General features: G+C 49.2%; 1 pseudogene; it reads right to left on the bottom strand.

Annotated features, from left to right (window-relative positions):
* Window positions 1-853: 853 nt before the first annotated feature.
* Window positions 854-1,492, bottom strand: LOC148758169 (interleukin-33 pseudogene; annotated as a pseudogene).
* Between the last annotated feature and the right edge of the window lie 10,474 nt (window positions 1,493-11,966).

Here is an 11,966-nt window from a genome sequence, read left to right as displayed (position 1 = left end):
CAGGATTTGGCACAGTGGGATCACCCATCCTATGTGGCCTTGTTTCATTATGTCAATGATATTTTATTAACATCAGATTCTCTTTCTGATTTAGAGCAAGCAGCTCCCTTTCTACTCTGCCACCTGAAGTCACGCAGCTGGGAGGTGAATGAAGGAAAGGTCCAAGGCCCTGGCTTATCCATCAAGTTTTTGGGTGTTGTGTGGTCAGGTGTCGGTAGGCTAATATGGCACAGGGAACTTCGCGGGAGACACTTGTCACGTAGATTGTGAGGCGAGACCCTGTAGGGGTGGAGTGTGGGGACAGAGCCCCAGAGAGCAGTTTCCAGGTTCTTGGCCTCACGTGGAAAGGTGCTGGCTTGGGTAGTAGATGGCTGTCAGCTGTGGCTAGTGTGCCATCAGCTGTAACCCTGGAGCCATTGGCCACTGATATAACTGCCAGGGCTGTGTTGGGGTGTGAAGTCGAGGAGAGTCGTCCGTTGGTTGGCAGAAAAGAGCATAGCAGGTTGCACGTCACGCGAACCCAGCCTCCAGTGAGACCATAGTGGTATGACTCCCCTACCTATGGCTCCGTGGGTGTTCCTTTTGGCCTAGCCACATCCTGCGTTCTTATGTGGGGAGCGGGAGCAGAGACCCCGTCAGCCATCCTACGTGACAAGCTCCATTGTAATTTGTGACTTTTTTATATACAAAAAGTATTTTTATACATAAAAAGGAAAATATTCCACAGTATGCTGAGCAGTCTCTATTTCCTTTAAATGTTATCTATTTCTGTTTTTAAAATTTCTCATCCCTTCTTTAGTGGTAGCTATTTGGGCTACCCACCCAGCGTCTATAGCTTTCCATCACATTAAGTTTAAGAGTGCTTAAATATGATATTCTCTCTACTTGAACGACCAGTTTGGTCCCCTAATTTAAGTAGAGCAAGATGGTTATCCTTTACTCCTATAAACACTACAGGATTGCTCTAAGATTCAAATGAAACATATTTGGAGGACGAGGGCTCCTTGTGAAGGAGAAAGAAGGTCTGGTCTGGCAACGGGTCTTCACATTTCGTAGCTCCACAGAGCAGCAGCAGGAAGCCTTTGTCTTTCATAGGACTCAGGTTTACCAGTAACAGCTAACCATCAACACTATCACCTGTTTCACTTGTGGAGATTCGCGAATCATAGAAATGGAATAACACCTTTTTTTCTTTTGTTTTTTCCCAAATCTTCAACAGAGATCTCATAACCTCCAACCGCAAAAGGAAATCATTGTATGTCCTCAGGGAAAGAGAACGTTCTGTTTTTGGTGAATGTCTGTTGGTGTTTTCTTTCCTAAAATAACAGACCTTCTTTTCTGTGATAAAGCCAGAGCATAGCTGCATAAAGTACATCTGGCAAACTTCTCCGGCCCTCTGTTGGGATTTTCTCAACCTGGAAGATTTTACCGGGGCTTTGCCTGATGACCTGTTCATCCTTGCTGTGGGAATTTTGGTGGTTGAATATTTCATTATGGGCTTCATTTTTCAGGCTTCTGTTTAGGATGTCAATTCCTTATTTTTTCACAAATGGTTTATTTTTGAGCAGATGATTTTGAGGGGATAGCACCCAAACAATTCTAAGTTTGTCTTGGATAAGTATTGTGATCTTGTTTTGATATTTCCCCTGCAATGCTGCAGCCTTGTGTTAAGAGAGCTTGCAGATTCTACTTGTTGTAATTTGTGACTTTTAGATTTAAAAGTGTAGACTTTTGTGGGGACAGAGCCCCAGAAAGCAGTTTCCAGGCTCTCGGCCTCACATAGAAAGGTGCTGGCTCAGGTAGTAAATGGCCATCAACTGTGATTGGATGGCCATCAGCTGTGGCTAGTTGGCCATCAGCTGTAACCAGTGAGCCATTGGCCACTAATATAACTGCTGTGGCTGCGCTAGCAGAAAAATGGGGGCTAGCAAGAAGATGGTGGCTTGGCTGGCAAGCGCGGACTGCAGTTAGGATGGCTGGTTGCAGACAGTGTGGATCCAGCCTCCAGTGAGAGTATAGTGCCGCCAGCGAGAATATACTACTATGACTCCCCTACTTATGGCTCCGTGGGTGTTCCTTTTTGGCCTCACCATGTCCTGTGTTCTTATGTGGGGAGTGGGACGAGAGACCCCACAGGCCTCCCCCCATGACACATGGCGTAGTCGGCAGGATATGGTGCCGGCCAAAGCTCTCCAAAGGACGGTGGAGCAGGTTGTGTGTATGAACATTCAGTCTCTGGAAGACCAGGAGGAGCAGCTGCCGGGGAGCTGGACCCCCGTGGAGGGGTGGGAGGACGTGGACGGTTCTCCCACCAGCACAGGAAAAGCCATGCAGCTGCTGGAGAGATGGAGCCCCGTGGAGAGGTGGAAAGATGTGGACGGTTCCCCAACCAGCAGAGGCCAGAGAAAGCAAAGTTTGTGGCGGCCCTGTGGGCCGGGAAGTTCCTGCTCAGGCAGCCCAGATGCGGGACTTGTCCCAGGAGGAAAAACTTGCTGAGTCCTCCATGGGAAATGAGGGTGAGGTCAAGGTCGTCCCTCACCCCCAGGACAGCCCTGGCGAATGACTGGACTATGGGGAATTGCCTTCCATCCCTAATTTAATGAACCGCTTGACTGTTTGCTTGGGAACACACCACCATGTAGTGGAACTGGGGGATATTTGCTTTTGTGTCTTGACTGGCCACCATTGAGAACATGTAAGCACCTTGACTGTGAGTTGCTGTTGTTCCAGCACGGTACCCTGAGAGGCCCAGAGAGAGTGGCAGTACCCTGAGAGCCCTGGCTGAGTCCAGGAAGTCTTGCTGTGCCCAGAGAGAGAGTGGCAGTGCCCTGAGAAACCCTGGCTGTGCCGGGGAAACTAGTTGTACCCTAAGAAGCCCAGGAAGTCTGGCCGTGCCCAGAAGCACTGGTGGTACCCTGAGAAACCCTGGCTGTGCCCAGGGAGACTGGCTGTGTCCAGGATATTGCATTCACCTCTGGGCTCCTCACACAGGGCCCCTCGCGGAAGACGCTTGTCGCGTAGATTGTGAGGCGAGAGCCTGTAGGGGTGGAGTGTGGGGACAGAGCCCCAGAAAGCAATTTCCAGGCTCTCGGCCTCACATAGAAAGGTGCTGGCTCAGGTAGTAAATGGACATCAACTGTGATTGGATGGCCGTCAGCTGTAACCAGTGAGCCACTGGCCACTAATATAACTGCTGTGGCTGCGCTAGCAGAAAAATGGGGGCTAGCAAGAAGATGGTGGCTTGGCTGGCAAGCGCGGACTGCAGTTAGGATGGCTGGTTGCGGACAGTGTGGATCCAGCCTCCAGTGAGAATATAGTGCCACCAGCGAGAATATACTAGTATGACTCCCCTATCTATGGCTCCGTGGGTGTTCCTTTTTAGCCTCACCATGTCCTGCATTCTTATGTGGGGAGCAGGACCAGAGACCCCACAGGTTTCCCCCCACAACAACTTTTTTTAAAAAAACCCACTTTCTTTCTGTAATGTTTTTGTGCACTCCATTTACTTCATGTGGATTTAAGTTGTTGCTCTATTATAATTTCTCATGATGAATACATAAATTTATCAAATCATTCTATACATGTTAAGTTCCTACTATGTGCCAGGCATGATTCCAGGTACTGGGGAAGCAGTTGTAAGTAAGAAAACCAGGAACTACCCTCAGGAAGCTCACAGTCAACATTTACTTTCCTCTCCTCACATGTAACACAATTTGTAGTTTAATGTTGTCTGTCCGTAAGCTTCCTGAGAAAAAAGGCCATGTTCATTTCGTTCATGGTTGAACTCCAGCACTTGAAGCCAGCACCTAGAGCTGGCATTCAATAAGCATGTATTAAACAAGCCTACATAGCTGTGTATATTTATTTCATATGCGTATTCCAGATGAGTAGAAAACAGTCATAATTACACACACACAATTTATATTTTCAGTTTAACCATCAATTTTCCTCACCCACTCACAGTCTGAAATCTTTCATGAGGAGCCGCCAAGAGAGATGGATTGGGGGGGTGGGTGCTTCACTGTCTCTCCAGGCCGATGTCCCAGCTCTCCTCATTTTCACCTTTTAATAAATGAGTCCATTTTTATTTTTTCATCCAGGGATTAGAGAGTCTGGAACCAATTGTCACTCCTACAGGCATCCTGGAATGGATGGCCTATGGTCCGTCAGGAGGGCCGTGCTGAGGTCACGCTCTTGGTGTGGATGACGGAGCTGGAGGGAACTGAAGTCAGGAGTTAGCCTTTTCTTGCCACGGAAACTAAAGCATTGTTTTTCCCAGGAGAGTTTTAGAAGAAAAAGAAAATTCAAATCTTTAAAACCATCTAAAAATACCTTGTTGATGTATCTATTTGAAAGGGTGCCTGGAATTGCTCCATGTGTTTCTCTGATAACACTGTGTATCAATCAGCTCGGTGCCAAGAAGTACAGAGCACTTTCCAGGGACAGAGCCAGGAAGTCTCAGAACACAGACTCTTCAGAAGCAGCAGGATCCCCAGAACTGAAATGTCCTCCCTCTGCTTCTAGGCCCCAGTGTCATGTTAGTGTCACGTTAGTGTCACGTTAGTGTCATGTTAGTGTACAGATTCTCAGATGTCTGGAGAATATCCAAGTCACCTGTGAACTGCTCACCCCCTAGAGTGTATTTAGTCCTACTGTGGTTGGGGCGGGAGGTAGCACGGGAGAAGGACGTGTCTTCCACTTACCACCCTGTCAGTATTGAGAAAAACTACTGTCAGGGTGAGCTCCTCTTACAGAAGCGCTGGAGGCATGCGCTCATGCGCCTTGCTGCAGGAAATGTTGAGAATCCACTTTCATGAAATGATCTTAACAGAGCCAATACTTGATTGGTGACCAGACATCTCAGTTGGTGAGAGCACTGTCTTAGTCCCTTCTCAGTATAACCCAGTTCTGTGTTCTTGGCCCAAATATGACACCCTTGAATCCAGCCAGTCGTTTAAAAAGTTTATCCAGGATCAGAAGAAGATTCAAGGAAAGGATCAGGGTAATTCCACACCCCTAAATAGTGCATTTGACTAATGGGGAATGTGAGATCTGAATATAATGTAGGACATACATGACGCTCATTTGGTACGAAAAAATAGGTTCTAGGAGACCATTTCCTTGGGGACACTTATGTTACGAATCATCATGAGGATCTGGGGAAGTGAGTGGAAGAGAGGACCCCTGAGTTCCCTCACTTATCCATCCACTGGATTCGACTGGATGGGCTCAGAGGAAAGAGAGCTTTGGAACAGGCAGAGTAAGAAATTTGCTTCTAGACATGAGGGGAAGATGTTAGGATGAAGCAAATATGTTTCAAGGACAGGTGGAATCCACTATTAAGGGTTGGGGCAGTTTGGGAGGATTAGTAGTTATATATTGCCTGCCACCCAACAAATTAAAACATTTATTATCTCCCTGTTTACGTGGACAGGAATCAGGAAGGAGCTGAGCTGCGTGGTTTTAGGTGGGGAGACTGGACTGAAGGCCGTGGCGGCGCCGCCGTCTTCTGAAGGAGTGGCTTCGAGATGGCAAAAGCACGTGCTCATCCGGGGGAGGTCTGAGTTCTCAGTGTGGGGCTCTCCAGGCTGTGCTCCAGTGCCCTCAGGATCACAGCTCCTAAAACGATTTCTCTTAATTTTTACATAACTCAGTAACTCTCTCCCTGATTCTCATTGGTTGTTGTTTCCTTTGATAAGACTCTTAACTGCTGTTAAGCATACCTGAAGTAACCCCAAAGAAAGTTACGTGACAATATCTTCATACCTTAGTAGACATCAGTACCCTCCTGTAAACATCTATATTGGTCTTACATTGTAATCATAAGAATTAGACTATGGGCACTTAAGCAGAACTTTTGTTTTTGTGTACACAAATGAACATTTAAAAACAGAACCTGGATTATTAGATACAATTCTCAATAGATGATATATTATCATGTATATATAACACATACTTAATATATAAGCGTAATGCAATACTGTCTACAAGTAGCATTATCCACATTATTCGGGCTAAACTGTGTCTCCCAAAATTCATGCACTACAGCCCTAACCCCTGGGACCTCAGAATGTGACAGTATTTGAAGATAGAGTCCTTAAAGAGGTAACTAAGTTAAAATAAACTCGTTAGAGTGGGTGCTAATCCCACATGACTGGGTCCTTACAAGAAGAGGAGATCAGGACACAGACAAGCACAAAGGACGACCATGTGAGTACACAGAGAGAAGACACCCATCAACATACCAAGGAGAGGCCTCAGGAGGGACCAGCCCTGGGACACCTGGATCTCAGATTCCCAGCCCCCAGAGCTGTGAGAAGACACATTTCTGTTGATAAGCCCCCACCTACAGTGTTTTCCTATAACAGTCCCAGCAAACCAATATACTCATTTTACAGATGAGGAGATTTGAGGTTGGAGGTGAAATGGCTTGCCCAAGTATGTAGCACTACCAGGTTCAAATGTGAGCTCACCTGACCAGTAAGCAATCACCCAGACCTCACTGCCAACAAGCTATTCCCCAGGGAAACACTAAATATTAAATCACATTTTCCTCTAACGAAGTCACTTCATACATTAGCTCTCCCCCTACCTCTTCATAGTCTTTTTCAGGTTTGCAGAGCAGGTCGCGGGTGCCTCCAAGTCTTCTCTGGCCTCCAGACTCCCACCATGGGCTGTGAAAACTTAATTGTCACCTTAGCTTTCAAAACAGTAACTATAAGAGCTTGACGCATAATTCAGAGGATCCAAGAAAGCATTTTTCTTCCTAAGACACAATTGTCATAAACAAGATATTTTAATACGTACTTTTAAAAAGGAAATTGATGATTGGAATTTCATTAGTCAAAGCAGAGCCCTTTAGTTCTAGTAAGCTTGGAACACTCATGGGGTTTATCAGGCAAAATGAACTCCAGGCAGGTCTGTTTACTGACACAGCCAGATCAATGTCCAGATCCAGTGTGTGTGCTGGACAAAGGAAACTGACTGGTTTGGGGCTGTGTGCTGAGGACACACCCCCATGACTGCCCAGACTTTTTTGTTTCTGCCTTGGCTATCCTCTCCACTACTGAAATCCAATCCGGCACCAGAAACCAATGAAGCAATCAGTTTGTAAGTAGGCTAGCTACAGTGCCATATCGGGTTTATTATTGGCCACCTTATGAACAAAGGAGACAGGATTGTTTCAAATTCAAAAGGGGCCAAATGGTTAACTGTGCAGTCAGGTGGCGGGCACTTGATAAGCCAGGTCTTACTCATACAGGTGGTGCACTTGGCACATACTTCTCCATTTCTGCCTTCCTGGCTTTTGATATTTGGCTTTACTTAATGGTTCTAGATTTTAAAATGTTTGTCCTTTTCATTTAATGTCGGAGCCCCAGAGTTCAGCCCCTGGGTTTCTCCTCTTCTCAGTCTACACTCCTTCCTTGGTAACCTAACACTGTCTCATTCTCCATCCACATGCTCATGAAAATCTACTCACATCTCTCACCAGAACATTTTTCTGAATGCCAGACTTATATATTGAACTGTTTATCCAATATTTCCTCGTGGACATCTCATAAGAAACTCAAACTTCATATGTACAAACTGAAATTCTAATATTTTTCCCTGAACCTGTGACCTGAACCTTGGATTTTTTAAAATCTCAATTAATGAAAATTTTGGCTTGTCATGCCAGGATCCTTGGCATTGTCTTGCCTCCTCGTGTACCCCCAAACCCAAGCCCCAGTGCACCAGGTAGATTGTGCTGACTCCACCTTTAAGGCATGTCCAAAACCGAACTTCTTCCCAATACCACCTCTGCCACTCCTGGCAAGGTCCCCACCCTCTCTGTCTGGGAAACTTCATCTTCCAGCTGGTCTCCCTGTACTCCTTTTTCATCCGCTGCCTGAGGGATGCTGGGAGCCTGGGTCAGATGGTGCTACTACCCAGTACAATGCCAGCAGCTCCCATGATCACACAGAAGTGATACCGTCTCTACTGTGGCCTACAGTCCTTTTCCTTTTCTCATTTTTTCTGTGACCTTGCCTTCTCCTTGCCAGCTTTTCCCTGGCACATGAGGCTCCCTGCTGGGAATTCTCCTCCCTAGACATTTGGTCCTTCTGTCCTACAGTCTCCACTCAGATGTAACTGTATGAGGGTGTGGGGACAGAGCCCCAGAAAGCAGTTTACAGGCTCTCGGCCTCACGTGGAGGAGTGCTGGCTCGGGTAGTAGACGGCCGTCAGCTGTGGCTGATTGGCCATCAGCTGTAGCCAGTTAGCCAATTAGCCGCTAATATAACTGCTGCGGCTACGGAGGAGAGCCGAGGAGAGTGGAGGAGAGTAAAAAAGAGTCGTCGGTGGGTTGCAGACAAAACGGACAGCAGGTCGCACGTCCAGTGAACCCAGCCTCCAGTGAGACCGTAGTGGTATGACTCCCCTACCTATGGCTCCGTGGGTGTTCCTTTTTGGCCTCACCATATCCTGCGTTATGTGGGGAGCGGGACCAGAGACCCCACAGGACACCCCGCATGACAAATGGCGCAGCGAGCAGGGTCTCCCGCACGACAAATGGCGCAGCGAGCAGGGTATGGCGCCGGCCAAGGCTCTCCGAAGGATGGTAGAGCAGTTTGTGCGTGTGAAAACGCAGTCTCAGGAAGCCCATGAGGAGCCGCGCCAGAGAGGGGGAACACAGTCTGCCTGGGAGAGACGTGACCCCTCGGTGAATTGGTGGTCCTCTCGAGCCTCCGGATGGCATGCCGCCCTGTTGGCCATAGCAGGCAATACCGGCTTTTTGGTGGGCTGCTGCTGTAGGCTCCAAGGGCTGTGGACATCTTACATCGAGGCCTCCACCCACTCAGACACCTGGCACGGTCAGCAAGATTCCGACCAGGTAGGAATGGCGTCTGACTCTGGGCAGGAGGATGTATGGCCCCCACACAGTGTGTGGTGTCCGGTGGCCACTGTTCTCAAGGGTTGGACCCCCAAGGAGGGGTGGGAGGACATGGACGGCTCTCCGGCCAGTGTAGAGAGGGCCCTGCAGGCTCTGGCTGAGCAGTTGCCAGAGGAGGAGAAGGCAACAGCCAGCCGTGTGGGCTGGATGTTCCTCAAGGCCTTGAGTCTCAACACGGAAAATGTGCTTAATGAAGTAGCCCGGGTGCCTGACCAGGTGTCCCGGTTGGAAGCGCTGGAAGCCCGGGTCCGCCTGTTAGAACAGGGGCCCCACAGTGGAGACTCTGAGGCAGAGGGGGAGGAAGCAAGTGGAGACAATGTAGCTCCCAACCCCCAAGCCCAGCCAATCTTGAAGCAAAGGGTAAAACGTGAGCAACCTTTGGGCCCCAGGGGCATTGCTGCTGGCAACCCAGCTGTGACTGAGTTCACTACCTACAGCCCATACACTGCCACTGAGTTGCAGGAGCTGGGGAGGCGGTACAGACAGCGCCCTGGAGAGCCAGTCTCGGCTTGGCTATTACGTTTATGGGAAGTGGGAGCAGAAAACATTCTCTGCTCCCCAGGCGAGATGGAAAAGCTAGCCTTCGTGACAGTGCATCTGTCCCTGCAACAAAGGTTACAAAACTGTCATAGGTTGGCCAACAACCAAGGCAACCATTCTCTAATGGCGTGGCTCACGGCTGCGGTACGCACCGCATGGGAACAGGCTGGCGAGCTGCCAGACACTGTGAGTCAATGGCAGTCATATACAGAACTTACGCAAATAATCCGTGAAATGGGTATGAGACATGCTATTTTTAACCTCAACATGCAGGGTCCAGATGACGAGCTTTTTACTGCCAGCATGAGAGATCTGGTTTTGGACACTGCACCTGCGAGTGCTTTTGGATCCTTGGTTGCTATTCTTACACCGTATGTAGGGCGACGGATCCATGAAGTTACAACTGCCATGGCCACCCTAGGGGATGTTGAAAGCCGGAGGCGAAGGAAGTTAAGACAGGAGGTCCGCGCAGTTGAGACCTGGAAGCCCAAACCAAAGGTAAAGGGACGAGGTCGCGGGCCTCAGAGAGTAACACGCGCACAGATGTGGCGTGATCTCATGGCCGCAGGGGTTGATAGGAAGAAAATAGACTGACAACCCAATGCACTCCTGCTTGAACTTTGGAAACAGTTGCGTCCCGAACAACAATTCTGGAGAAGCATAAAGGAGGAGTCTGGGAACGTGCGACCCGTGTCCCTCCAGGACTTCCTGCAGCCACTTGAGGCCGACTCCTTTCAGCTTGATTAGGGGTGGGGCCAAGGTACCCGGTCAGAGCAGACGAGCAGGGACCGGAGGCCCCACGTGGAACTGTCCATACATTGGTCCCCTTCTAATGTGCAGAGGGTTTTGGCTCTAGTTGACACTGGCGCAGGCTGCAGTCTCGTTTATGGGAACCCAGAACTGTTCCCTGGACCAGCAATCTGCATTGATGGCTACGGGGAAAAAACTGTGACTGTGAAAGCCGTTTCCTTACCACTGGGTATAGGCAGGCTTCCTCCTCGTACCTACAAGGTTTATGTCTCCCCTGTTCCGGAATATATTCTAGGGATGGACGTGCTACATGGCCTCAGCCTACAGGCGTCTGTAGGAGAGTTCCGTCGCCGGATCCGGGTGGTGACAGCGGTGACACGCGGGCATGCTTACCACCCTCCTCAAGTGTTGCCACAGCCCTGGCGCGTGGTTACAGTGCGACAGTACCGCCTGCCAGGAGGACAGGAGATTGGTCGTACAATAATGGATTGGAGAAGGCACATATTGTGAGTCCCTTTAACTCCCCAGTATGGCCTGTCAAGAAGCCAGATGGGATCTGGCGAATGACTGTGGACTATAGGGAGTTAAATAAGGTGACGCCACCCTTGCACACTGCAGTGTCTTCAATTCATGATTTAATGGATCGTCTGACTGTCCGCCTGGGGACATATCACTATGTAGAGGACTTGGCCAATGCTTTTTTCTCCATTGACATTGCACCCGAGTGTCAAGAGCAATTTGCTTTTACTTGGGACAGGTGGCAGTGGACTTTTCAAGTCCTTCCGCAAGGATACTTGCACAGCCCCACTATCTGCCACGGGCTCGTGGCCCAGGATTTGGCACGGTGGGATCACCCATCCTCTGTGGCCTTGTTTCATTATGTTGATGACATTCTGTTAACCTCAGATTCTCTTTCGGATTTAGAGCAAGCAGCTCCCTCTCTTCTCCGCCACCTGAAGTCACGCGGTTGGGCGGTGAATGAGGAAAAGGTCCAAGGCCCTGGCTTATCCGTCAAGTTTTTGGGTGTTGTGTGGTTGGGTAAGACTAAAGTCAATCACTGAGGCAATCATTGATAAGATACAAGCCTTTCCCCGGCCGACCAAGGTCTCTCAACTGCAGACGTATTTGGGTCTGCTAGGATATTGGCGGGCGTTTGTACCCCATTTAGCACAAATGGCAAGGGTCTTGTACAATATGATAAAAAAGGGGGCCTCATGGGATTGGACTGAGGCTATAGAGCAAGACTTCATTGCCACGAAACGGGCAGTGCAGCAGGCACAGGCTCTGTAAGTAGTAGACCCTGGCCGCCCATTTGAACTTAATGTTCACGTAACGCAAGAGGGGTATGGATGGGGCCTCTGGCAACGGCAGGAGCGTCTCCAGTTGCCAGTGGGATTTTGGTCCCAATTATGCAAAGGAGTGGAGGTCCGCTACTCTCTAATAGAGAAACAGCTGGCTGCTGTGTATGCAGCCCTAGTGGCCACAGAAGCCATCACAGGAACGGCACACGTGTTGGTTTGAACAACCTATCCTGTCCAGGGGTGGGTCCATACATGGACCCAGGGACACAAAACGGGGGTGGCACAGACCACCACCCTTTCCAAGTGAGGTGCCTACTTGGATCAACGTAGCACCTTTAGTTCAAGCCCTTTGAGCACAGAGCTACAACAGGTCCTGGGGCCTGTGGTTCTTGTAGCCCAGGCTGAGCCAAGTGCTCTGCCTAGAGGGGAGGACTTGGAGCCCT

This window comes from Rhinolophus sinicus, chromosome 6, assembly GCF_057876585.1.
Source record: "Rhinolophus sinicus isolate RSI-liver-muscle chromosome 6, RSI-T2T, whole genome shotgun sequence".
NCBI lineage: Eukaryota > Metazoa > Chordata > Mammalia > Chiroptera > Rhinolophidae > Rhinolophus > Rhinolophus sinicus.
This window is presented reverse-complemented; position numbering and strand designations above follow the sequence as displayed.